Source organism: Salvelinus sp. IW2-2015, linkage group LG14, assembly GCF_002910315.2.
Source record: "Salvelinus sp. IW2-2015 linkage group LG14, ASM291031v2, whole genome shotgun sequence".
Taxonomy (NCBI): domain Eukaryota; kingdom Metazoa; phylum Chordata; class Actinopteri; order Salmoniformes; family Salmonidae; genus Salvelinus; species Salvelinus sp. IW2-2015.
In genome coordinates this window covers 28,026,159-28,052,498 of record NC_036854.1, presented here as the reverse complement: position 1 = coordinate 28,052,498, position 26,340 = coordinate 28,026,159, and the positions used below count along the sequence as shown (strand labels likewise).

The following is a 26,340-nucleotide window of genomic DNA, read 5'->3' as shown; positions in this document are numbered from 1 at the left end:
CTATTCTATTCTTAACTCGGGTGTAATGTATAGACCACTCTGCCAAAAATKTTAGGAATTTCAGGATTACATGAAATTCAATTCTATTCCATTAAATTGTCAAGTTTTTATTGATTCATTGACAGTAGGTTAGTCTTTTATTATTATTGGCCAATTATAAATACAAGAAAGTATGGACTGTTATACAATCCTTGTCTTGTAGCCTACATTTTCCTTATCGTTTGCCCCGCCACCATATTTCACACCTGTTCAATCGCCATCTACTATTTAGTTCTGACTCTTCCAGTAGAGGGCTGTTCGAGAGCATGCGCACAGCCGCAGCGAGAGAACCCTATTCCTCCTGTCACAACATTGAGGGGCAAAACGACAGCCGTGTTGGTAAGGAATTCATAATTTCATACAACCGCTGGGTTACTGTACTTTGTTTTTAAAATATGATCAAGCACACACTRTGGAAGAGCTGCATTTTGTAGGACGAAAACTATTCGAATGGCGTGTCGGGTTTTCCCATCGTTTTCAGATGTGTTGAGATGGCTATTCTCGCGCTAATCTCTCATGTTTTCTCCTATTAAGCAAACGAACATATAATATGCCCCTTCCGTCAACTACTGACCCACTAAATTAAGTAAAATCAACTCTGTCTATATATTCGTCAATTTTATTGCTGAAACATTTTCCAAACAAGTGATACGAGATAGTGTAAACACAATGCGTAGCACGGCAGTCAAGCTAAGTGAAACTATAATTTTCTGACTGTGTTCTCGGAGATGTTTCCTCTGCATGTTAGCGTTTTTGGTAGCTACGTGATGAGTTACATCCGTCCTWGTGCGAGGAGACATGTAAACAATGGCAATTAGTTATTTAATTGTTTTTGTTTCCTTGACTTCAGAACTGTTTTCTCTGTTAAGTTGTTTTCTAGTTGTCTGGAGTTTCAGTTTCATCTTGGCACCTTATAGAGGGGTTTTGGCTCTAATATTTAGATCACCTCGACATTTTGTTTAACAACAACCGTTTTTCTGTTTATTTGAACTGACCGGGTGTAGCCTGTAAAGTTTCTCATATTTTGTTTATAAAACCTTAGGTCTAAATGGCAACTTGTTTAGTGTTTTCTAAATGTCACTGTAACAAAAACTATCCAGAAAATGTAAAATATAAAATAATATCTGATTCTTAATGATTCTGATTCTTAATGAGATTAAAGATTAAAGTTGCAACATTCATTCTAACAATCACTTACCCCTACTAATAATTGTCAACACCTTATCCTATTCAATGATTAGATACAAGTAGATGCACGCTCATAATTTACTTGAAAAAAAATGTAAATTGTGAATAAAATACACCTGTTGAGTAAAGAATGTAAGGGCTTGTTTGTATGACTGTATGCAGTAAAATGTTACCACAGTCAAACTTCACTAAAGTAACAAAATAAGAATACTAAGCTTAAACTAAAATAGCAGCAGACACACCCCCAGCACACACCCCCAGAAGACACACCCMTTTTTCACAAACAAGGAAAAGGATAAGGGGGATGGATACCTAATCAGTGTGTCTAACCCATTTAACCCAACCCTTCTGAATCAGAGAGGCGCRGGGGCTGCCTTAAACAATGTATTGTTGCTTTGTCAAACGTTCTTTTCCTTTAGTTCTCTGGTCATTCAATTATTATTACTTAGTAAAACACTACTCGTTAGTCGTATTTCTAAGAAAACAGACCCAAATGTATAATATTTCATAGAGCCCTCAAACTCAACTGGACCTCTAAGCCAGTTCCACTGCATTTTCCCCCATTTGTTTTCCTCTAATCAAGGACTGATTTTGACCTGGAACATCAGGTGGGTGCAATTAATTATCAGGTAGACCAGAAAACCAGCAGGGCCTGGACCTCRTAGGGTAAGAGTTGAATACCCCTGTTCTATATCATCAYAGCAGCATGGACTTTCTGCTGTTATATATTCAATTATTTCTATTCAATACTTAATTTCYATTTGCTTTGAAGGTGACTGATTTTGTATCTTGTTGTGTGATTGTCAAAAAGCCAGATTTAAAGGTTATATTGTTGAGGTGTTTATTTTGATGTCAGTGTCGGGAAGTAGTTCATATGCTGTCTGCTTTTCACGCCGCAATATAGCTGCCACGCAACACTTCCTGTTGTARCACACAGATAAAAAATAAAACATGAATAAAGTGTTTTGGCTTGAGAAGCCTCTTCAGTTTATGTGTATCAGTGGAAGAACCTATTCAACGATAACAAATTGGCTAAACTGTGACTTTTATTGCCTCTTGAGTTTAGTAAATTATATCTTAACTGACAACATGTGTGGAACCGTATTCTAATCTACACTGTGCCTTCAATATCTCTATTATAGAGAATGTTGCACTGGCTTGGTAAAGTAATTCCTTAGTTTTTACAKTTAGCTTCTGCTGTCAAGTGAAGCAAGTATGTCATCGTACATAATAAGGAGATTTGGTGTAGACCTGATATCATTGTCCCGAACTGTAAAGCGTCAGTTTGTAATCTGTTGAAGTGGTTTTGAACTTGGATGGGAACACTTTTTCTCCTTTCTGAATGGTGAATGCTTCTTGCTGATGGATGAGGGTTTATTTGGAAGCTTTATTTTACCTATTTTCATGAACACTTATTATCAGAAGTCAACTATTCGTCTCTACAGTTGGCTTGCACATTGTATAGTCTACAGTCCGGTTAAGAGAGACGTTTTGTACCGTCATTTTAAATATCCTACTGACTGTAAAGCATTCAAAAACAATGCTGGTTACACTTCTCTTAAATTCTGCAGGTAAAATGCATTACGATGCAGTTATGTGTTGTAAGACTTGCATTGAGCATTTGGGTGAATTTATCTATCCCGTTAAGTATGACAGTGGTTCCTATCATGAATATCATCTTTTTAATTTAATTTCTTCAGTATTGCAGTACTAGCTTGGCTTTCTCTCTACGCAGAACATTTAATAACTTCAGTATTGCAGTACTAGCTTGGCTTTCTCTCTACGCAGAACATTTAATTACTTCAGTATTGCAGTACTAGCTTGGCTTTCTCTCTACGCAGAACATTTAATTACTTCAGTATTGCAGTACTAGCTTGGCTTTCTCTCTATGCAGAACATTTAATTACTTCAGTATTGCAGTACTAGCTTGGCTTTCTCTCAACGCGGAACATTTCAGTGACCTTATCTGTTTTAAGTGTATAGTTTTATTGTGTTTGTTTTTAACTATGTTGAATGGTTTGTAACTCTTTGCATACAGCGTTTGCTCCACTAAAAGTTTTGCGACTATGCCGCGGGACTTAGAGGTAATTTGTGGTTTAGTACGGTACCCTGCGTCACCACTTCATTGCTCCAGACCAGCGCAAGGGGGAGTTAGAGCACTGATTATGCTTTTGGGTCCTACTGTGTATCTAACTGACAATGAMTGGGCGACATAAACCTAAATAGAAACTGATAATTGTGCACGACTTAAGTATTATTTACTAAAACTGTTGTTATACYAAGGTTTTTATTATTTTATTTTGCTCTTACTGTAGTAGTGTAAGCCACTCCCGACCGGTCAAGTTGTACAGAGCCTGAGTGGTGCCACAGTCTAAGACACTGCATAGCATGTCAAGCGGGGTGCTACAAATGCTGGTTCAATACCCATGCCGGCCTCGACTGGGAGACCCATGAGATGACTGAATGTTTTTGGTTTCTCCCTAAAAACGTAAAGAAATAATTCTAAATAACAAACTGKCTTTATTTACAAATTAGTGACAATGTCTCACCCCATGTTCAAGAATGGCCCTTTTCTCACTAATTTTACGTTATTTGAAAATGAAATAATCTCCAAAAATATTGTTTTTGAAACAGTGATTTATTATTAATTTTAAACTATATAAAAGCCCCCCTATTCTCACAGATATATTATTAACCCTGTTATTAGCAGGACAATATAAACTCAGCAAAAAAAGAAACATCTCTTTTTCAGGACCCTGTCTTTCAAAGATAATTTGTAAAAATCCAAATAACGTCAMCGATCTTCATTGTAAAGGGTTTAAACACTGTTTCCCATGCTTGTTCAATGAACCATAAACAATTAATGAACATTCACCTGTGSARTGGTCATTAAGACACTAACAGAGACGCCTAAGACAGCACTACAGGGAGACAGGATGGACAGCTGATAGTTCTCGCAGTGGCAGACCACGTGTAACAACACCTGCACAGGATCGGTACTTCCGAACATCACACCTGCAGGACAGGCACAGGATGGCAACAACAACTGCCCGAGTTACACCAGGAACGCACAATCCCTCCATCAGTGCTCAGACTGTCYGCAATAGGCTGAGAGAGGCTGGACTGAGGGCTTGTAGGCCTGTTGTAAGGCAGGTCCTCACCAGACATCACCGGCAACAACATCGCCTATGGGCACAAACCCACCGTCGCTGCACCAGACAGGACTGGCAAAAAGTGCTCTTCACTGACGAGTCGCGGTTTTGTCTCACATGGGGTGATGGTGAGATTCGCGTTTATTATTGAAGGAATGAGCATTACACTGAGAACTGTACTCTGGAGCTGGATCGATTTGGAGGTGGAGGCTCCGTCATGGTCTGGAGCGGTGTGTCACAGCATCATTGGACTGACACGGAACCCAAACCGGCTGCGCTTGTGCGCTATCATGCATACACTTATTTTGTCACCCTACACCAAACGCGATCACGACACGCAGGTTAAAATATCAAAACAAACTCTGAACCAATGACATTAATTTGGGGACAGGTCGAAAAGCATTAAACATGTATGGCAATTTAGCTAGTTAGCTTGCACTTGCTAGCTAATTTGTCCTATTCAGCTAGCTTGCTGTTGCTAGCTAATTTGACCTATTTAGCTAGCTTGCTGTTGCTAGCTAATTTGTCCTGGGATATAAACATTGAGTTGTTATTTTACCTGAAATGCACAAGGTCCTCTACTCCGACAATTAATCCACACATAAAACAGGATTTTTCTTCTCTTGACTTTATATTGCGATTAGCAACTTTCATAAATTAGGTGCATTACCGCCTCTGACCTCATTCCTTTCAATCACCCACGTGGGTATAACCAATGAGGAGATGGCACGTGGGTACCTGCTTCTATAAACCAATGAGGCGATGGGAGAGGCAGGACTTTCAGCGCGATCGGCGTCAGAAATAGGAATGACTTCCATTTTTGCCCTTGGCAACACAGACGCTTATTGGCGCGTGCGAGCAGTGTGGGTGCAATAATTGAATAACATGGATTTCTAAATTTATTTTGCGACTCTCGCGCACGCGACGTGTCCGGTCTGGTCAGCATGTTAGCTTGTTGTCATTGCAGGCAATGGGCCGCAGAGCCGCGCACAGAAGACTGACCTAGCCCATGGGGGGGGGGGGGGRCGRCCCCCMCCCCACCCCGCCCCACCACTCTGGGTAGCACAGAGCAAAACTTGGCGCTGACTAGGGAAACGTTCCCTTTGTTCTTAGTGCCAGTCTGCACGTTCAAACTAAAACAATGTAACTAATAATGGCATCTTTATGCTTTCGTTAATAAAATAATGATACAAATAATTGTTTATTTAGATATGGATCCATAGTGAATTACTATGGGAATAAATATCACTGAATTACAGAAATATTGGGACAAAGTTATCCAATGAAGGGAAACAAACGGTTTCTTACTGGAAAATACTCTTTCAAACACACACACGGTCATGTTGTACTGCGCCATCATGGCTATTAGCAGGTAGCTGGACAATAGACTTGCCTAGAAGGAGGGTGGGGGAGAATGTATTTCTATGTTTGGTTGGCTGTATCACAACCGGCCGTCATTGGTTGCAATTTCAGTTTAATCCACCAGAAAAGACCAAAACGAATAATACCACAAAAAGTATTAATATGTATCACATCCAAACGTGATTGGGAGTCCCATAGGGCGGCGCACAATTGGCCCAGCGTTTCTCTCCTTCTAAAAACAGAAATACATTTTTTTTTGTCCTTTACAAATATTATTTTGTCCTTTTCGGATTACAATCGCTCACTTTAGTTTTTTTTTTTTAACGAAATAACCTAAAACATCGTTATATATTATCAAGTTGATGGCACAGTCGTATAGCCGGCACCTACATAAAGCTCAGTGACTCACTCATTCATGGCTTTGGATCAAAATAAATAAGTACCAACATTCTTTCTGATAGTCTTTAATAAAGAAATGTTTTGGTTATCCTGACCTGGACACCATGTACAGTATTATAATAACCCATTATGGGCTATTAGCAGGACAATATACCTTTACCAACGCCTCTCTGTGTATTGATACTTTGTGGATGGGGGCTCCCGCAGTGCAAAAYRCATTGCTGCAGATGCAGGTTCGATACCCGTGCCGGCCGCCACCGGGAGACCCATGAGGTGGCTTTTGGTTTTAATTTAGAATCCTCTAATATGTAATTATTGGCGGAGAGTCACGYCATATTTTTAGATMTCCTGTAGTCCTACCGTAGGCGACATGAGTCTCAYTAGTGTTGAGTAATGTGGTGTAGGTCTTATTTATTTAAAGAGCATATTGAAGTTAGAAGCAAAAGCCTACAACTATTTTATCACTGTTTCGTGCTGCTCTGAGAGAAGCATGGGGACTGGCCTTGAGAAATCAATGAGATTTTTTAAATCATTTAATCTCCGTTTGGGTATTGATTAGACTACAATTAGGGTGTAGAAATGTCATGCTCTTACTGTAACCTTTATTTAACTAGGCAAGTCAGTTAAGAACATATTCTTATTTATAAGGACAGCCTACTCCTTCCTCCCCGTCGGGGAATTGAACCCCGGTCTCCCGCGTGCCCGCACGACACAGGGATTCTTTAGCTAAATAGCCCAGTACTGTAGTCTACTCCCGACCATCACGTTGTACAGCGCCATATTTTCCGTTACATCCTAATGGAAACCCAGAGGGTTTTTCTTGGAATAGACACACCATAATATTAATCAGATTAAGCAACATTTCTTAAAAATCAGTCCCCATATACTATGTTCTTACAAAAAAAGGTTTTMAATTCTCTAGTACAGCCATTATTGAAGGCTATCAAATGCTTTTCAAAGATGCCCTTTGGTGGTCAAACTAGCACTAACTAGCATKAATAGTTGCCAGTGGTTCACACTTAAATAACGTGCCATACAATTCTTCGGCACCATGCAAGCTGCGTCGCAGTACGCTGCAACTTTTAAAGGACAAAACACTCTATGTACATTTTTGACATGGCGCAAGTTGTCCATTGTTTTAGATTTTAATAGGAGGAAAGCAAGTCACAGATCGGGGGCACCCTGCCATTTCAGCAACATGAAAGTCCATGCCTCAATCGGAAAGAAACACGGTCACTTTTTGAATTCTGCATATAGCCTTCACTTATAAAACCAGTCATTACTAGTTATGTGACACAAGTTTATCGTTTCAGTCAAATCCCTGCATTAAATCTGTGATATTTTAGCTTAATGAAACGGGTAGCTAGATATACTGTAGTTGGAAATGTGATTTTAAAACTGAAATAGAAAAACATTCTCTGGTTTTGAATAAAGCACTAAGGTATTATCTAAGAGAGTGACTGGCTTTCAGTTGTAATGGCCTTAATGGTTGTTTATCAATATGCAAAATGATAACAGATGTTATATCAATTCAATCTCACAGCAGACATGTTGTAGGAATCTTGAAAATCTAGCTCTTCTCTTGTCTCAAGCTTTAAAACCTTGATGATTGGAAATATCACAGAAATTCGGTGAATAAAAGAGACATGATGCATATGAATTGAATGTGTTTTTCATTCATGGATACCATGCTTTGTCAGATATCGKACCTATTCATTTTGACTTGACATCGAATTGAGTTATTGCTGGTGTGTCTTAGTCAGTGTCAAGGCTGGTTTGACATCAAAGAAAGTTAGATGAGGTAGTCTTCATACAGAACAAACTGGTTTCAGGATAATTCTTTTGAACATATTTATATTGTACTGAGAGAGCCAAATCTTGAGTGTTATTGTGCATATATAATATCTATTCTCATCATATATGCACTTTGAYGCAGCCTATATGATAACATGGTGACATATGTTGCTGTTGTAAGTCTAGGGCATTTTAAGCCCAACTTCTTCATTTCTACTGTGCTTAGAGTGCTATAAGCTTATGTGGCAATGACAAAGCAGATTGCTTCAAAAAAACAACTCTCGTTTCAATAGAATGTTAATGTGTACGTGTTATGTTCTTCTCACCAGCTTCAGAGACTTCCTATTGATCAAGCATACTTTGATTCAGGAGCCGTTTTACTAGACTTGAGGGTTATATTGAGAGTGCCACCAGCATGCAATCTGGAAGCATTGTTTAGCTTTGAGAACAAATTGCYTTTTTCCCTTTGCAACTGAATAGAACATTCTTTGTTGGAAACCCAATTAGAGTTGGGCACGTTTTGTCACAACTTGTCGTTGTGCTAATCATCACTTGCCCGGCTTTTCCGATAGGCAATTCCCAATCCCAGTGTGCTGCGTTTCCTTTAAGCTTGTTTATATGAAATGTGAACACCCAGGGCGTAATAAACATCCTGCGACTCACCGTTACCCTCTATGCTCTCCARCCTCTGTCCCCTTTTGTTGCGTTGAAGCAACATGGGTGTTTGCTAAGTCACGGAAAAATGTGTGAATTTGTGAAACCTCGTGCTGTGTTGGGGGGAGTGTGTGGTCCCTTAACATACCACATTGCTGCAACTAAAAACACTTAGCCAAAGTTCCCTCATGCGTTAGTGTCTGTACACTGTCGTAGACAAAAACAACTGGGTTTACTGATAATCCTCAAATCAAAATGAAGGTTGGAGCCATAGGGGAGATGTGTTTTTAATCCTATAAAAACGAGTCAAAAATGGTTGTTCTGGTCTTCTTCCACTGCTTTAGACATTTTGTTCCTTGCATTGCAAATGGATAGTAATTACATTTTGAATGGGGAAAAGATGTGAGTTAGAGGAATTTCCACAGGAGTTTATTGAAAAAATGTTTGACGYAACCCCACTGTGTCTAGTATGATGAGACATGGGTAGTTGTATGAATTCCCCTTYCCTCACTTTGATGAATGACTTTGAACTTTTGCCCCTTTTTTTTCTTCTTCAGACCATATGTATTTACCAGGCTCCATTTGACACTTGACATCATCACATAATAATACCTGTATATTTTAATTCAGCCTGGGTTCTAATGTGCCAGCGATAACACTTCTCAGTCAGGTAGATAATAGAACAGAGAATAAGTGTTCTGTATCTCTCTCTCTAACTGTTGTGTTAATCCCCAAACTATCAGGTGTGGGTGTATTCTCAGATGGCACAGGAGATAATTGGGGATCCACCTGTATCAGTAGYCACAACCCAGATGAATTATAGATGTCTCAGAGATATGTCACCCTGATGGCAGACTACGCAGAGGCCTTGGCCATCACAGTCAGATTAGGACAGATTACAATTGGTCTTTTTTTTGTTTGTCCCGCGGGTGGTTGAACAGTGATTTTTGTTTTGCTCTTCATTGTTAGAGCAYATAGAGAGAGACTGAGCCCAGCTGCTCTGACAAAGGGAGAGTTTAACTGTAGGGTGAAAAGCTTGTATTGGCTACAAACGCCGTGCCTTCAAGCGCCAAGCCTTACCTCTGTTTTGGTAAAAAGATGAGGGATGGGTCTGGAGAAATGTAACCACTCTAATTCATAGACAACGGTATGGACGCAAGGACTGACMATCCATGATATAACAATTTATAGTTTAATTATGTTTTGAGGCTACACAGTGTTTGTTTATATTTACATTGTTTACAAATGGTTTACGACCGTCGAACTAGGCACATGAGACATTTACAAGTTATATTCTAACAAAATAAATTATTATATCATACATTTGACTGATAAATGAATGTAGCAATTAACGATTCTAGCTTTAACAGGCAGAACATAAAATGTTCATAATGTTGTGAAAATGTTGCGAAAGGACCGACTCAATTCCCTCCTTTTGCCAAGAATGCACCGAAAGTGTTGGTTAACCATGAGCATATGTCACTGCTGTCTATCTCTCTCTTCCTTTTTCCCCTCTACTGAACATGTTTGTGGAGTCTCCATTATAATGTAATTGGCAGTGTTTATTGGATTCTCTTAGCGAGCTCTGTTATTGTGTACACAAACAGGCGTGCCTCTGTGTCAGATATTTCATTTTCTTGTCATTCAAAAGCGACATAAAGGAGCCGGGCTCATGATGGAGATGTCTTGTACTGATTTACTGTGGAGGCGAGAAAATGGCAAACACTTTCAGTTCTAGAAAAAAACCTGTCTGATTTTTTTCAATTTAACATATAATGAGTCTCTTATACTTTAAAAGCACGTAATGGGTACATAAGCACAATGTCCTGCAGCTGAGTACCATATCATCTTCTGTCTCTTTCTCAATCTCTCTCTCTCTCTCTCTTTCTCTTTCTCTCTCTGTGTGTTTAATTCAAAGGGCTGTATTGGCATGGGAAATGTGTTTTAGATTGCCAAAGCAAGTGAAATAAACAATAAACAAAAGTGAGAAGAAAAACAACAAAAAAAGGAGTCGACATGAACGGTAAACATTGCACTCTCAATGGTTTCAAAATGGTGAAGACATATTTTTTATTCTTATTATTTTTTTTTACCCCTTTTTTTTCTCCCCAATTTCGTGGTATCCAATTGGTAGTAGTTAAAGTCTTGTCTCATCGCTGCAACTCCCGTTCGGACTCGGGAGAGGCRAMGGTCGAGAGCCATGCGTCCTCYGAAACACAACCCAACCAAGCYGCACTGCTTCTTGACACAATGCCCATCCAACCTGGAAGCCAGCTGCACCAATGTGTCGGAGGAAACACCGTACACCTGGCGACCGTGTCAGCGTGCACTGCGCCCGGCCCGCCACGAGTMGCTAGTGCGCGATGAGACAAGGATATCCCTGCYGGCCAAACCCTCCCTAACCCGGACGATGCTGGGMCAATTGTGCGCMGCCSCATGGGCCTCCCGGTCGCGGCCGGCTGCGACAGAGTCTGGACTCGAACCCAGAATCTCTGGTGGCACAGCTAGCACTGCGATGCATTTCCTTAGACCACTGCGCCACCCGGAGGCCCTGTGAAGACATTTTAAAGTGTTACATTATCAGCTATAGTGCCTTTGAAAATATTCAGACCCCTTAACCTTTTCCACATTTTGTTAGGTTACAGCATTATTCTAAAATATAATAAAAAAAAAAGTTTTCTCTTCAATCTACACACACTACCCCACAATGACAAAGCAAAAACAGGTCTTTAGAAATGTTTGCTAATTTATTATAAACAGAAATATCACATTTACATAAGTATTCAGACCCTTTACTCAGTACTTTGTTGACGCACCTTTATCAGCGTTGATTCTTCTTTGGTATGATGCTACAAGCTTGGCACGCCTGTATTTGGGGAGTTTCTCCCATTCTTCTCTCAAGCTCTGTCAGGTCGAATGGGGAGCTTTGCTACAGAGCTATTTTCAGGACTCGAGATTTTCGATCGGGTTCAAGTCCAGGATCTGGCTGGGCCACACAAGGACATTCAGAGACTTGTCTCCGAAGCCACACCTGCTTTGTCTTGACTGTGTGCTTTGGGTCACTGTCCTGTTGGAGGGTGACCCTTTGTCCCAGTCTGAGGTTCTGAGTGCTCTGGAGCAGGTTTTCATCAAGGATCTCTCTGTACTTTACTCCGTTCATCTTTGCCTCTATCCTGACTAGTCCCCAGTCCCTGCCGCTKAAAATCACCCCCACAGCATGATGCTGCCTCCACCATGCTTCACCGTAGGKATGGTGCCAGSTTTCCTCCAGACGTGACGCTTGGCATTMAGGCCAAAGAGTTGAATCTTGGTTTCATCAGACCAGGGAATCTTGTTTCTCATAGTCTGAGAGTCCTTTAGGTGCCTTTTGGCAAACTCCAAGCGGGCTGTCATGTACCTTTTACTGAGGAGTGTCTTCCGTCTGGCCACTCTACCATTAAGGCCTGATTGGTGGAGTGCYGCAGAGATGGTTATCCTTCTGGAAAGTTCTCCCATTTCCACAGAGGAACTCTGGAGCTCTGTCAGTGACCATCGAGTTCTTGGTCACCTCCCTGACAAAGGCCCTTCTCCCCCGATTGCTCAGGAAGAGTCTTGGTGGTTCCAAACTTCTTCCATTTAAGAATGATGGAGGCCACTGTGTACTTGGGAACCTTCAATGCTGCAGAAATGTTTTGGTACCCTTCCCCAGATCTGTGCTTCGACACAATCCTGTCTCAGAACTCTACAGACAATTCCTTCGACCTCATGGCTTAGTTTTTGCTCTGACATGCACTGTCAACTGTGGGACCTTTTCATTCAGATAGACTGGTGTGTGTGCCTTTCCAAATCATGTCCAAACAATTGAATTTACCACAGGTGAACTCCAGTCATGTTGTAGAAACATCTCAAAGATGATCAATGGAAACAGGATGCACCTGAGCTCAATTTTGAGTCTCATAGTAAAGCCTCTGAATACTTATGTAAATATGGTATTTCTGTTTTTTTTATAAATTAGTAAACTTTTCTAAAAACCTGTTTTCATTATGGGGTATTGTGTGTGTGTGTGTGTGTGGTAGATATCTTAGGATAAAAGAAAAAGTCATCCGTTTTAGAATAAGGCAGTAATGTGGAAAAAGTCAAGGGTTCTGAATACTTTCCATGTGCCAATAGTTGAAGTACGAAAGGGAAAATAAATGGACACATCAAAATTGGATTTGTTTTCAAATTCTCTCTCACACCTTCCTGTCTGGAGAATGATGCATGCTGTTATTTGCCTATGCACGGCCTGCCATTAACTTTATTAGATTCATGCATGCGTGTGTAACAGCGCTCATTTGTGACCTTCACGGATCCCACCTGTACCCGAATAGTCGGATCTGCCACTCGTCTCGGGTTTGTGTTATTTTAACTGACTTGTCCGGAAGGGCCCGTACAGATCCGAACGCGACTGCTTGCAGTAAAGAGAGTGGAGCGTGCCACGTGTAGCTTGTTGTTGGCCAATCATAAGTCATCAAAGCGGCAATAGACTGTGTGGCAGAAGTTATGAGATATCTAATCAATGGAAGATGGAATTAAAATGACAGATTTTACAGTTAAAGGAGAAGGATAGTGTTACGAGACAGTCTGGGGGGGATGGTAATGAATACTTGTATCTGTAACAGATAGGCTACAACGACCATGAGCCAACAGGTAGGCAGCTACTTAATATTCCGAATTAAGTTGTTATTTGTAACTGTAGGATGAAAGTGCATGCGGCCTCAATTAGCCTAGCTAGCTAACGATGTTAGCCAGGTATCTTAACTAGCTTCTCCCGGTTTGATGCAGTCAAAACAAGTACTACGTAATCATTGGATGATAAATAACCTAGCTATGGCAGCTATTAGTCTACTATAGTGCGAGTCGGCTTGGTTAGTTGCTGTCTCTCCCTCCCTGCTCCCTTTGTCACTCGCTCACTGTACTCCCCCACCTGCTAGAGTGGCACCTATCTTTGATTTGTCTCTGACATTCAAAAGCTGAGCTACTGCCTTCTAAAGTCTAGGAGTATTTGCTTGGGAAGTAATATTATACACTGTGTGTCTCTGTTGCTATCAATTGATCTATTCACTTTCTGTAAAAGAGAATATGTGTAATGAAATGAGGGTTCATATAAATTATAATACATTTGGTAGCAAAATAAAATTTGGGGGAATAAGGTCTAGACTTTGTTTGTAATATTAAATAGCCTAAAAGATGACATGAGTTTTGTTAAACTTACAGATAATGAGCTTCAAAACCAACATTTTTCTAGGTCTCTCAAATTAAACAAAATCAAGATTTTGGTGCCTTATTTAATATAGGCTCAATAAACAATCATAGAAAGGGGGCGGGGTCAATTTTCAAAAGTGAAAAAGGTGTCTCTGGGGGGGAGGGGGGGTTGGTGTAAGCCATCAAGGTAAATGGAATCTTGCACGAAACATTTTTATGGGCCTAATAATAAAAAATGTAATTTAAACTGTGAACATTTAACTTTTAATGTGTCATGAACACAACCATTCATGATATTTTCATTTGATTTTTCAAATAAATTACTTCAAAATGTATGCATGTTCGTCCACTCCAAAATTATTCCAGCATCCAAAGCTCCCCCATAATCCGCACCATGGTAGCGGCCATTGTTTAGCTCCCCTAATCGCTGGGTCTCTTTCATCACGTCATGGTGGCAACATTCMTCCGTTGACAATTTTATTAATTTCTGTCAGGTACACAGTTCACGCTGCATTACTAAGGCCTGGTGTGTATTTGCTGTGGCGTAATTGTCTTTTTGGATAACTGCAGTGGAGATCGCTGGAAAATTGTATTTATTTTTTCAGCTTTAGTGGTGTGCTTATTTAAGACTGTTGTTTACATTGTTGCACATCGTCAGCCTCACACAATATCATCCTACCCATACCAACCACTTGAATGTAGTTATTTACTGTAGGTCTGAGGACATGCTGTGGCATCAATGGGATGAATCCTAAAGATCATCAGTCTTTTACACAGTTRCCATTGGCATCAGTGCAATATTTASWTGAGWTAGTYAGGCCTACTGTACTTTACATGCACACATACRGGTTAGGATTTAGCCCTTTGTCTTTACTCCCACAAACCTGGTCTTCTTTGCTATCTTCTGTATGGCGCGCACACACATCAAAAACCTCCTGGTGGCTCTTTCACTGTSAAATTAAACAATTCGATCAATGGAGCCCAGTGAGGGAGGGGAGTGTTAGGACACACAGCTCCACCCCATGCCCAGTAGGAATGCACTGCGATTATTCCAATATCCAAACGGATGTTTAGTATTCGATTACTTGGAAGACTTAAGCCTATCCCAAACCTTAACCATTTAGAGTTAATTCGTAATAAATGCCTAAACTTAACCTCGGAAATATCCAGAGAAGTAACCAAACAGTTTGGAACAACACACACACACAGACTCACACACACCGGCTCCTGCTCCTCTCTCGCCCCTTCCCCACCAGTTTGCTGAAACAAGCAGTGCAGTGCACAAGTCTCCATTGATGTTTCATATGCACTACCGTTCAAAAGTTTGTGGTCATTTAGAAATGTCCTTGTTTTTGAAAGAAAAGCAATTTTTTTTGGTCCCTTTTAAAATAACATTCAGTTGATCAGAAATACCGTGTAGACATTGTTAATGTTGTAAATTACTATTGTAGCTGGAAACGGCAGACTTAAAATATATATATATTTTTTTAATATCTACATAGGCGTACAAAGGCCCATTATCAGCAACCATCACTCCTGTGTTCCAATGGCACGTTGTGTTAGCTAATACAAGTTTATAATTTTAAAAGGCTAATTGATCATTAAAAAACAATTTGTAATTATGTTAGCACAACTGAACTTTGCGAGATCTTCAGTTTCTTGGTAATTTCTCACATGGAATAGCCTTCATTTCTCAGAACAAGAATAGACTGACGAGTTCAGAAGAATGGTCTTTGTTTCTGGCMRTTTTGAGCCTGTAATCAAACYCACAAATGCTGATGCTCCAGATACTCAACTMGTCGAAAGAAGGCCAGTTTTATTGCTTCTTTAATCAGAACAGTTTTCAGTTGTGCTATAATGGGACTCTGTACGCCTATGTAGATAATCCATTAAAAAAATCTATTTCCAGCTACAATAGTCATTTACAACATTAGCAATGTCTACACTGTATTTTTGATCGATTTGGTGTTATTGTAATGGACAAAAAAATAGCTTTTCTTTCAAAAACAAGGACATTTCTAAGTGACCCCAAACTTTTGAATGGTAGTGTACATATATACACACAAAAGTATATATGTGGGCACCCCTTTAAATGAGTGGATTCGGCTATTTAAGCCACACCCATTGCTGACAGGTGTATACAATCGAGCACACAGCCATACATTGGCAACTGTGGAAATGTCTAGGAGCAACAACGGCTCAGCTGACAAATGGTAGGCCACACAAGCTCACAGAACGGGACCGCCGAGTGCTGRAGCACGTAAAAGTCATCTGTCCCCGGTTGCAACACTCACTACCGAGTTCCAAACTGACTCTGGAAGCAACGGCAGCACAATAACTGTTTGTCGGGAGCTTCATGAAATGGGTTTCCATGGCTGAGCAGCCGCACACAAGCCTAAGATCACCATGCGCAATTCCTAGGCGTTGGCTGGAGGGGTGTAAAGCTTGCCGCCATTGGACTCTGGAGCAGAGGAAACGTGTTCTATGGAGGGATGAAATATGCGTCGCCATCAGGCAGTCCGACGGAAGAATCTGGATTTGGTGGATGCCCCTTAGATCAAGTGAAGGGAAACGCTACAGCATACAACATTCTAGACGGTTCTATGCTTCCAACTTTATGGCAACAGTATAGGGAAGGCCCTTACCTGTTTTCAGCATGACAATGCCCCCGKGCAAGGTCCATACAGAAATGGCTAGTTGAGATCGGTGTGGAAGAACTTGACTGGTCAGCACAGAGAGGTTTTGAGGTCAGGGCTCTATCAAAACATCTTTGGGATGAATTGGAGCGCCGACTGCGAGCCAGGCCTAATCGCCCAACATCAGTGCCCGACCTCACTAATGCTCTTGTCCCCTCAGCAATGTTCCAACATCTAGTGGAAAGCCTTCCCAGAAGACTGGAGGCTGTTACATTAACTCCATATTAATGCCCCTGATTTTGGAATGTGATGATCGATGAGCAGATGCCCACATAATTTTGGTCATCTAGTGTATTTTTAAAACACATATTTCGACTATCCACATATCTGATATTTTTATAATCCCCGAAATAATTTCAAATGCCTATCCCTAATGCCCAGAGCCTTGGCAGCCACCCCTCCCAGTTAATCAGAGGGCCTGCAGACTGCAGTCAGACCAGCCCCACCTCCACTCACCCTCGGGGACCTCGAGCACTGGCTCCCCTCCCCYTCTCCGTCACACCTCCTGGAAACCTTCCACCAATTAATAGGCCCCCCTAATATAATATGGAAGGTGATATTGACCGCCTGAGAAGCAGTAKCTTTTAGATGGAGAATATGGGAGCCWTTCAATCATATCCTCATTGCAGTATTTAAGCTGTAATTTATAAACAAACCCTATTTTCCCACAAACCTTTTTGTAAAACTAAATCTCTGGGTGGTTTTGGGGACGCTGTTTACACAGAGAAATCTCATTTCAACTTTTCAGAGTATGGCACATGCATACATGAATTGTTGTGTTAGTCAATAAATGCAAAGCATTTAACTTTTTTATGGCATGTTTGTCTGTCATTTTGAGCCATTGTTCATTTTATTTGTTTTGTCTATAGCTAGGCCTCGAATAGATCTGCTCAAGACATAGAATGTGATTGGAATGGATACTGGGAGACTGAGTCCCTGATTGGCCGAAGGACTGGGCCGGAGGAAATACCAAACGGTGAGTCACTATGGAGGTTCACTGAAACACTAAAGAGTTCACTTAACAGTAGGGTAGCAGTGGTCAATGGTCAAAATTATGATTTCAGTCCATTTTGTGGTGCGTTAAGGTTAGGCTGTGATTATTTTGCTCTGTAGCCCTGAGATTTCCTTTATGAAATTTCAACACAGTTAATCTTTAGTCAGAGTGCAWCAAGGCCCGAGGGCGACCATTTTGTGTTAGAGCAGTAAGTGTTACAGTTATATAGTGAATCCATTTTGTTTCCGGGTAACTAAAGTACAGTCCATTAATCTGCTTCGGAAGGCTCACAGTTGCTGCTTCTCACTGCCTTTCCGTGAAAATCCGGGCCCCTCCAGCGGCGGCCACCCCCTCTACCACAGACCCCATTTCACTTCATTTGACTTTCATGGGAAGCCGTCTTCATCTCTTACCAGGAACTCAATCCAAATTCCATCAGACATCAATTTACATAATGTACCAGGGAAAGAGATGCATTCATGTCTATGTCCTCTATATACAATACCCATGGGTTACTGTACTGGGGGGGGGGCATCCCGCCTCTGTCTCCTACCACAGGCAATGAGGCGGTCCAGCTGCTTACGTCTCAAGCGAACAATTGAAGTGCACATAAGACGAGGAATGTAATCTGCTTTGTTTGAAAGGGGGATACTTCAGAGAGCTTTCATGTTTTTCTAGAAGGAATGTGGGGGCTTTTCATTCACTCTGTTCAGAAGGAAAATTACATGTAGGAATAAATTGAGATGTCTCAACTTAACGCAATGCACAATTTTAAATGGTAATTGATTTGATTTTGCATTCTGTTGGCCTATGTGTGTGTTTCATGTGGCTTTTTTTCCTATCTTGTTGTAGAATCGATCCTGTCTCGAATGATGCAGGCAGAGGATAGGAAGAAAATAAAACTGAGTGTGAGTTCCAGCAAAGGCGTGGTGGAGGAATATTGTCTAAGAGTGAGTAGGCCTGGACTGACCAAACCTGAGCTCTTGATCATATCCTAACCCCATACAGAAGCCTGATATATTGACATATATTTTAAATACATATACAGTTGAAGTCAGAAGTTTACATAGACTTAGGTTGGAGTCATTAAAACTTTTTTTTTTTCAACCACTCCACAAATTTCTTGTTAAACTATAGTTTTGGCAAGTCGGTTAGGACGTCTACTTTGTGCATGACACAAGTAATTCTTCCAGCAATTTTCCTACAATTGTTTACAAATTATAATTCACTATCACAATTCCAATGKGTCAGAAGTTTACATACACTAAGTTGACTGTGCCTTTTAAACAGATTGRAAAATTCCAGAAAATGGTGTCATGGCTTTAGAAGCTTCTGATAGGCTAATCGACATAATTTGAGTCAATTGGAGGTGTACCTGTGGATGTATTTCAAGGGCTACCTTCAAACTCAGTGCCTCTTTGCTTGACATCATGGGGATATCAGCCAAGACCTCAGGAAAAACATTGTAGACCTCAAGCTCTGGTTCATCCTTGGGAGCAATTTCCAAAGCCTGAAGGTACCACGTTTCATCTGTACAAACAATAGTTGCAAGTATAAACACCATGGGACCACGCATCCGTCATACCGCTCAGGAGCGAGACACGGTCTGTCTCCTAGAGATGAACGTACTTTGGTGCGAAAGTGCAAATCAATCCAGAAATACATCAAAGGACCTTGAAGATGCTGGGAAACGGATGCAAAGGTATCTATATCCACAGTAAAACGATCCTATATCGACATAACTGAAAGGCCACTAAGCAAGGAAGAAGCCCTCTGCTCCAAAACCGCCATAAAAAAAGCCATGACGTATGGCTATGGCAACTGCACATGGGAACAAAGATTGTAACTTTTTGGAGAGATAATGTCCTGCGTCTGAAAAAATAGAACTGTTTGGCGTAATGACCATCATTATGTTTGAAGGAAAAAGGGGGAGGCTTGCAAGCCAAAGAACACCATCCAACCATGAAGCACGGGGGTGCAGCATCATGTTGTGGGGGTGCTTTTCTGCACGAGGGACTGTGTGAACTTCACGAATAGATGGCATCATGAGGATGGAAAATTATGTGGATATATTGAAGCAACATCTCAAGACATCAGTCAGGAAGTTAAAGCTTGGTCGCAAATGGGTCTTCAATGGACATGACCCAAATAAAAAAGCAATACCTTTCCAAGTTTTTTGTGCAAAATGGCTTAAGGACAACAAAGTCAGGTATTGGAGTGTCCATCACAAAAAGCCCTGACCTCACCCTATGAAAATTATGGGCAGAAACTGAAAAAGTGTGTGAGAGCAAGGAGGCCTACAAACCTGACTCAGTTACACCAGCTCTGTCAGGAGGAATGGGCCAAAATTCACCCAACCTGTTGTCGAAGGCTACCCAAAACGTTTGACCCAAGTTAAACAATTTAAAGGCATTGCTACCAAATACTAATTGAGTGTATGTACACTTCTGACCCMCTGGGAATGTGATGAAAGAAATAAAAGCTGRAATCAATCATTCTCTCTACTATTATTCTGACATTTCATATTCTTAAAATAAAGTGGTGATCCTAACTGACCTAAGACGGAGTTTTTACTAGKATTAAATGTCAGGAATTGWGAAACTGAGTTTATATGTATTTGGCTAAGGTGTATGTAAAGTTCTCACTTCAACTGCATGTACTAATATTTGAAAATAAATATATCTAAATACATGTACTACTCACAGATATATTTCATAAATATATTTACATATTTGATTTTGGCTATTTCTAAATATGTTAGAATTATTTTTGCCATCTTACTTGTCCATATGTGGTAGTATGCATTTTACGTACATGTGCTATTCATATATTTACATGCATTTGTTGTAAATATATTTAACAGTATGCATGATTATTTATGGTCAACATGTACATATGAATAATACTTATTTTAATATATATTGGTAATATATAGTTCATAATATATGGTGATATATGTGCCAGAAATGTAATTTTAAATGCATGTCAAATGCAATAGAAAAAAGGCACACAAAACAAACAATTAAGACTCAAATGTATTGTTTCCCTTTGTGTGCTTCGAAAGTCACTGGAAGGTCACATCTGAAAAACTAAATATAATGTACGAATTACCTCTGTGCGCTTATCTGTATTTGAAAATAAGGTATTTAAACAAGTCAACAGTTAGGATAATGTGAGAGTCTGTGGAAAAGAAGAAAAAAAATCCACACAAGGTGAAGAATTATGGGTTAATGTGTGACAACCCAGTGAGGTCGGGCTCCAACGTTAGCAATGGTTCTGTCTACATTAAATTAATGTAGCAGGTTAGGCACATTAACGTGCCAGGTTAGGATAAGGCTTAGCTACAATGCACCCCGACCAAATCAGGTAGCCTGACCTAATCAGGTCATGACAAATGTTCATGAATATCAAATTGATACTTACACCGCAGATTCCTTTACCTCCAGTGTCCATTTTCAGACTCAAGTTGACAGTTACCCTGTGGATAATGCSGAGACAAAGTCAGTGAAACAATTCCACACAAGATGAAGAGTAGGAGGTTAATGTCCAGGAACTAGCTAGCAAAASAGTACAAAATACTAACTTTTACAGTACATTGTTCGGGTCTGTCCATAGGCAGGGAAAATGTGATTATTTTTAACTAGCAATTATCTAGCAAGCCAGTTCTAGCTATATTGCCAGAGGAACGCAGCCCAACTACAAAGCTGTGTTTGCTATCTCTGTGAAAACTCTTGCTTTGTAAGCATTTGAAGAAAATTCTTCTTCCTCTGTCACCTGGCATGAGGAAGATTTGTCAGCTGCTCTTCTCCTCATCCTCAGCTACTCTTCTCCACCTCTGAAGAAAATTCAAAATTGCAACAGCTTTTCAGTCATTTGGAGGCAGGGATGGGGGCGACCCTGCAACATTTCAAATTGTGATTGACATCTCGGGAGAATTATGTTCTAAATTCATGTCTCTTTTTKAAATTAACATAGCTAATCTTATATAAGTGGCAGGTAGCCTCAATARCTGCATAATTTATTTTCACCTTTTTAGATGCAAACCCAACTTTGGGAACCTAATGCCAAGGTACCAGAGGTCAATGTACTCAACATTACAATTCARCATAATACAGTGCATTGGGAAAGTATTCAGACCCCTTGACTTTTTCCACTTTTTTTTTACATTACAGCCTTATTCTAAAATTGATTAAATTGTTTTTTTTTTAAATTATCAATCTACACACAATACCCCATAATGACATTTTTGCAAATGTATTAAAAATGTCAAGAGTGCGCAAAGCTGTCAAGGCAAAGGGTGGCTATTTTGAAGAATCTCAAATATAAAATATATTTGGTTTTGTTTAACAATTTATTTTTGTTTACTACATGATTCCATAGGTGTTATTTCATTAGTTTTGATGTCTTCACTATTATTCTACAATGTAGAAAATATTACAAATAAAAAAAAAAAAATGAAGAAACTCCCCGAATACAGGTGTGCCAAGCTTGTAGAGTCATACCCAAGGAGACTCGATGCTGTAATCGCTGCCAAAGGGGCTTCAACAAAGTACTGAGTAAAGGCTCTGAATACTTAAGTAAATGTGTATTTCAGTTTATTTTTTATGATTTAGCAAAAAACGATTTATTCAATTAGAATAAGGCTGTAACGTAACAAAATGTGGAAAAAGTCAAGGGGTCTGAATACTATTTTAATCACAGGACAATCACGTTTTTGACAGCACTGGGCCTGTTTAAGTAAAGTATTACTCAAGTTTCTTTCAGCAACTATAGATGTCCTTTCTTAATTTGATATTTAATCCCTATGTGACCTAACCAGGAACAACTCCAGGCCCTAGTTAGGCTAAAGTAAAAAGTAGAGTTGAGGGTTTTTCCCTGGTCAGGTCAAGTGGACATGTTATGTACTGTAGGATTACAGATGTAGGATCTTAATTTTCCCAGTTTCTCACAGCAGGAAAATAATCCTGCAGCAACAGAAAATGTGAATTATTATGTAGATTATAATTAATGACATTTTTGTATGGGTTGTTGCATTTTTTGTTTGGATTAATTTCTCACTTTTTTAAGTGGAAATTACAAAGTTTAGAATACTTTTTTTTTGCATTTCCTGCTCTGCGACAACCCAGTGATCAAATTAAGATTCTATACCTGTAACAACTGTGTCATTTCAGGAGCGACCGAAAGAGGACGCAGCAAAAATGAAGAACAAAGTGACCAGCACACAAGGTAAACTCTGGAAATGGAAACGCTGCTAATAACCACAATCGGATCATAACTGAATACTAAAATACTACTGGTTATTGATATGAATGCACAGAGTATGTTTAAAGTGATATCAAATGATAATGGCTGGCATATGCTATGTACTGTAGAGTACTGATGTATATTTACACACAGGGTTTCTCCATTGAGCAACGTTTTTAGACTAGGACTAGGTTTAATGTGTGTCCTGGAATCTGGCTTGTGGTATCATAAGAAGAGATATAACTCAGATGATTGTGGTGTGGTAGCAGTGATTGGTAAGAAGAAGGCCTGGTCGTGGGATCAGTACCTGGGAGAGGAGAAGGCCATAGCAGTTCCCCTAAGACTGTTCACTGAGGTAAGCATCACCTTCATCAATCAGTAGGTCTATCTACTACTAAAGCTTGACACGAGAGCCCTATACATTAGGGCACACCGTAACAACGGAAAATTTTGCAACAGAAAATTAAAATGTCCAGGTAGTTCCCCATGTTTTTCTGTTTTCAGTCCGAGATGTATTTTACTAAACTAGAATACAGGCCACCAGAGCTATGATTTGCATTTAAAGGCCATAAGCCAGCTGCTTGATGTTAAACATGGTCTGTTGATTTAAAAGGAAGGATGTTAAGGACCTACTGTACAGTATATAGTTTACGGGACTATGCAAAGGTACACTATATAGAAATGTATGTGGACACCCCTTCAAAAGATGCAGAGCAGCCGCACATAAGCCCAAGTTCAGCCAAGCATCGGCTGGAGTGGTGTAAAGCTTGCCGCCATTAGACTCCGAAGCAGAAGGAAACGTTTCACCATCTGTCAGTTTGACAGAAAAATCTGSGTTTGGTGGATGCCAGGAGAACGCTACCTGCCCCAATGCATAGTGCCAACTGTAAAGTTTGGTGGAGGACGAATAATGGTCTGGGTCTGTTTTTCATGGTTTTGGGCTAGTCCCCTTAGTTCCAGTGAAGGGAAATCTTAACGCTATACCATTCAATGACATTCCAGACGATTCTGTGCTTGCAACATTGTGACAACACATTTTTTGAAGGTSTGTCCACATACTTTGGGGAAGGCCCTTTGCTGTTTCAGAATGACAATGCTCCCGTGCCCAAAGCGAGGTCCGTAAMGAAATGGTTTGTGTGATCGGTGTGGAAAAACYTGAGTGGCCTGCACAGAGCCCTGACCTCAAACCCATCGAACAACTTMGGGATGAATTGGACCGCCGACTGCCAGCCAGGCCTAATCACCCAACATCAGTGGCCGACAATCATTAATGCTCTTGTGGTGATGGAAGAAAGTCCTGCAGCAATGTTCCAACATCTAGTGGAAAGCCTTCCAGAAGAGTGGATGCTGTTATAGCAGAAAGGGGGGAACAACTCCATATTAATGCCTATGATTTGCATTGAGATGTTGGCTGAGCAGGTGTCCACATACTTTTGTTCATGTTGTGTATTTTCTCCAAGTGATTTAATGAGATTATTTTATTTATTTTAGAACAAAGAATTGCAACCAGTTGTCCTTGATGAAATAGTTTCCTATCGCAGTAGCTGGAGTTGTAGATCACACAGCAGATTTACGATGAGAGGGGAGGACAGGTGCTAAAACTGCAGAGAAATCACAGATCCTCCCTTTCCTACTGCTTTTCTGAGGCTTTCTAATGGGTCGACAAGGGCCTGCAAATAATAGATAGAGTCACACTGTTTGTGTGTGTGTCATGCGCGGGGTTTGGGTGGGGTGGTGGACCCAGGATGTCCCATTGTTTCTTAATGACTGTGAATTTGAGAACGGTCACAGCCAACTATTAGACCGCAGTGTGGATTAGCAAGGATTTGAGACTTGACCCTAAATGTCACAGTATCAAGACCCCCCCCCTCAGTGTTGCTCCCCTCCCCCATTTCTCTCTCCATAACAATGATTTACACTGGACTAAGTCCTTTGCTACAAACACTCGGTACAGCGTACTGTATGAATTTTTCTATGAAGGGATTTGACAGACATCTGTTCCGTCAGAGGCACAACACCCATTTCCACGGCAACTGCGCTGCGCGACAACACTGAGCGTGGCGGTCCAGCCTCCATGAAAATGCAAGCACAATAATGTTATGTTTCCTAGTAAATGTATAGGTTTGGATTTTCTAGAGTTATATTTCCTACTACAGGTTTGGGTTTTCTAGAGAGGATATTTTATTTATCAACTTTGGTTTTATTTCTCTGGTCTCCTGTTGGTCATTTCGTTATCTCCTTTTTGCTAGCTCTGCCTGTCCATACTCTCATCCTTATGTCTCTCACTTTCTCTCTCTCCCTTCCTCTCATTAACTTTTCTTCTGTATGTCCATTGCTGTCCTCCTCCACTTTCTCATTCTTATGTTCTCTCTTCTCTCCCCACTCTTCTCCCTTTAATCTTCGTCTCTCTCTCCTCCATCCAGGCCCAGTCGTTCCCGAGCAGAAGTGGCTTCAAGGCTGGGATGAGGCTGGAGGGGATCGACCTCTCCACCCCTCATGTTCTGCATCCTGTCTGTGGCAGAGGTGAGCTGCAGCGTAGAGGGAGGGCTCTCCTAGCACACGGGCGTGTCACACCAAGGGCTCTCCTAGCAATGGGCGTGTCACACCAAGGGCTCTCCTAGCACACTGGGCGTGTCACACCAGGGCTCTCTGCACCTGGGCGTGTCACACCAAGGGCTCTCCTAGCACACTGGGCGTGTCACCAAGGGCTCTCCTAGCACACTGGCGTGTCACACCAGGGCTCTCCTAGCACACTGGGCGTGTCACACAGGGCTTCTAGCACACTGGGCGTGTCACACAAGGGCTCTCTAGCACTGGGGTCGTCCACAGTCACCTTTAACTGGGTCGTTGTGATTTTGAAGTCCAGACAGCACTGTTGTGGTGGGGGAATTCCGTCCATAACTGTTACTGACAGAGGGCCTTTGGTAGTTTGTGTTTGTCAATTAGCTTTTTATGCCATCCCTTTTGTGAAGAAATTGTGGATTGGAATCTGCGTATCACATCGACCACTTTCCAAATGTACAGATTTAGCTTGTCGCTGTTGTATTTCATCAGCAAAAATCGAATTGTATGGAGAGTCTCTCATATATAATTCACAGTGGAACAGAACAACTGTTAGCGCAAGGCTGCATATAGCTTACTGCAATAGTCATGGGGACGGAGCGGAATGACTTTGGGATAGGGACTGCATGTACATCATACATATATATACTGCATTTTGTTTTTCAAAGGTGATTGGCTACCGATTGCGGCTCCACATCGACGGCTACTCTGAATGCTATGACTTTGGTTAAACGCCGACTCTGCCGACATCAAGCCAGCGGATGGTGCGAGTCGACAGGACAACAGCTCCACCCACCAAAAGGTGATCTACAGCAGATCAGACACCCTTTTTCTCTTTTCCATTTCACAGTAACTAATTCTGCTGACCCAAACCAATATATTATTTCACATGGTCCTTGTCAACAGGTTCAAGGAAGCACTATGGTGGATGCATAGCCAGGCCAGCTCAGTACAGCTCGGTTTGTCTTAGCTCAGTTCGGATATAATTGATATAATTGTATTGCTTCTGTGTAAGGCTTGTGGTTGTTTGATC

General features: G+C 40.8%; 1 pseudogene; it reads left to right on the top strand.

Annotated features, from left to right (window-relative positions):
- Window positions 1-26,340, top strand: part of LOC111973504 (lethal(3)malignant brain tumor-like protein 4) — a 154,338-nt pseudogene that overhangs the window by 23,028 nt on the left and 104,970 nt on the right.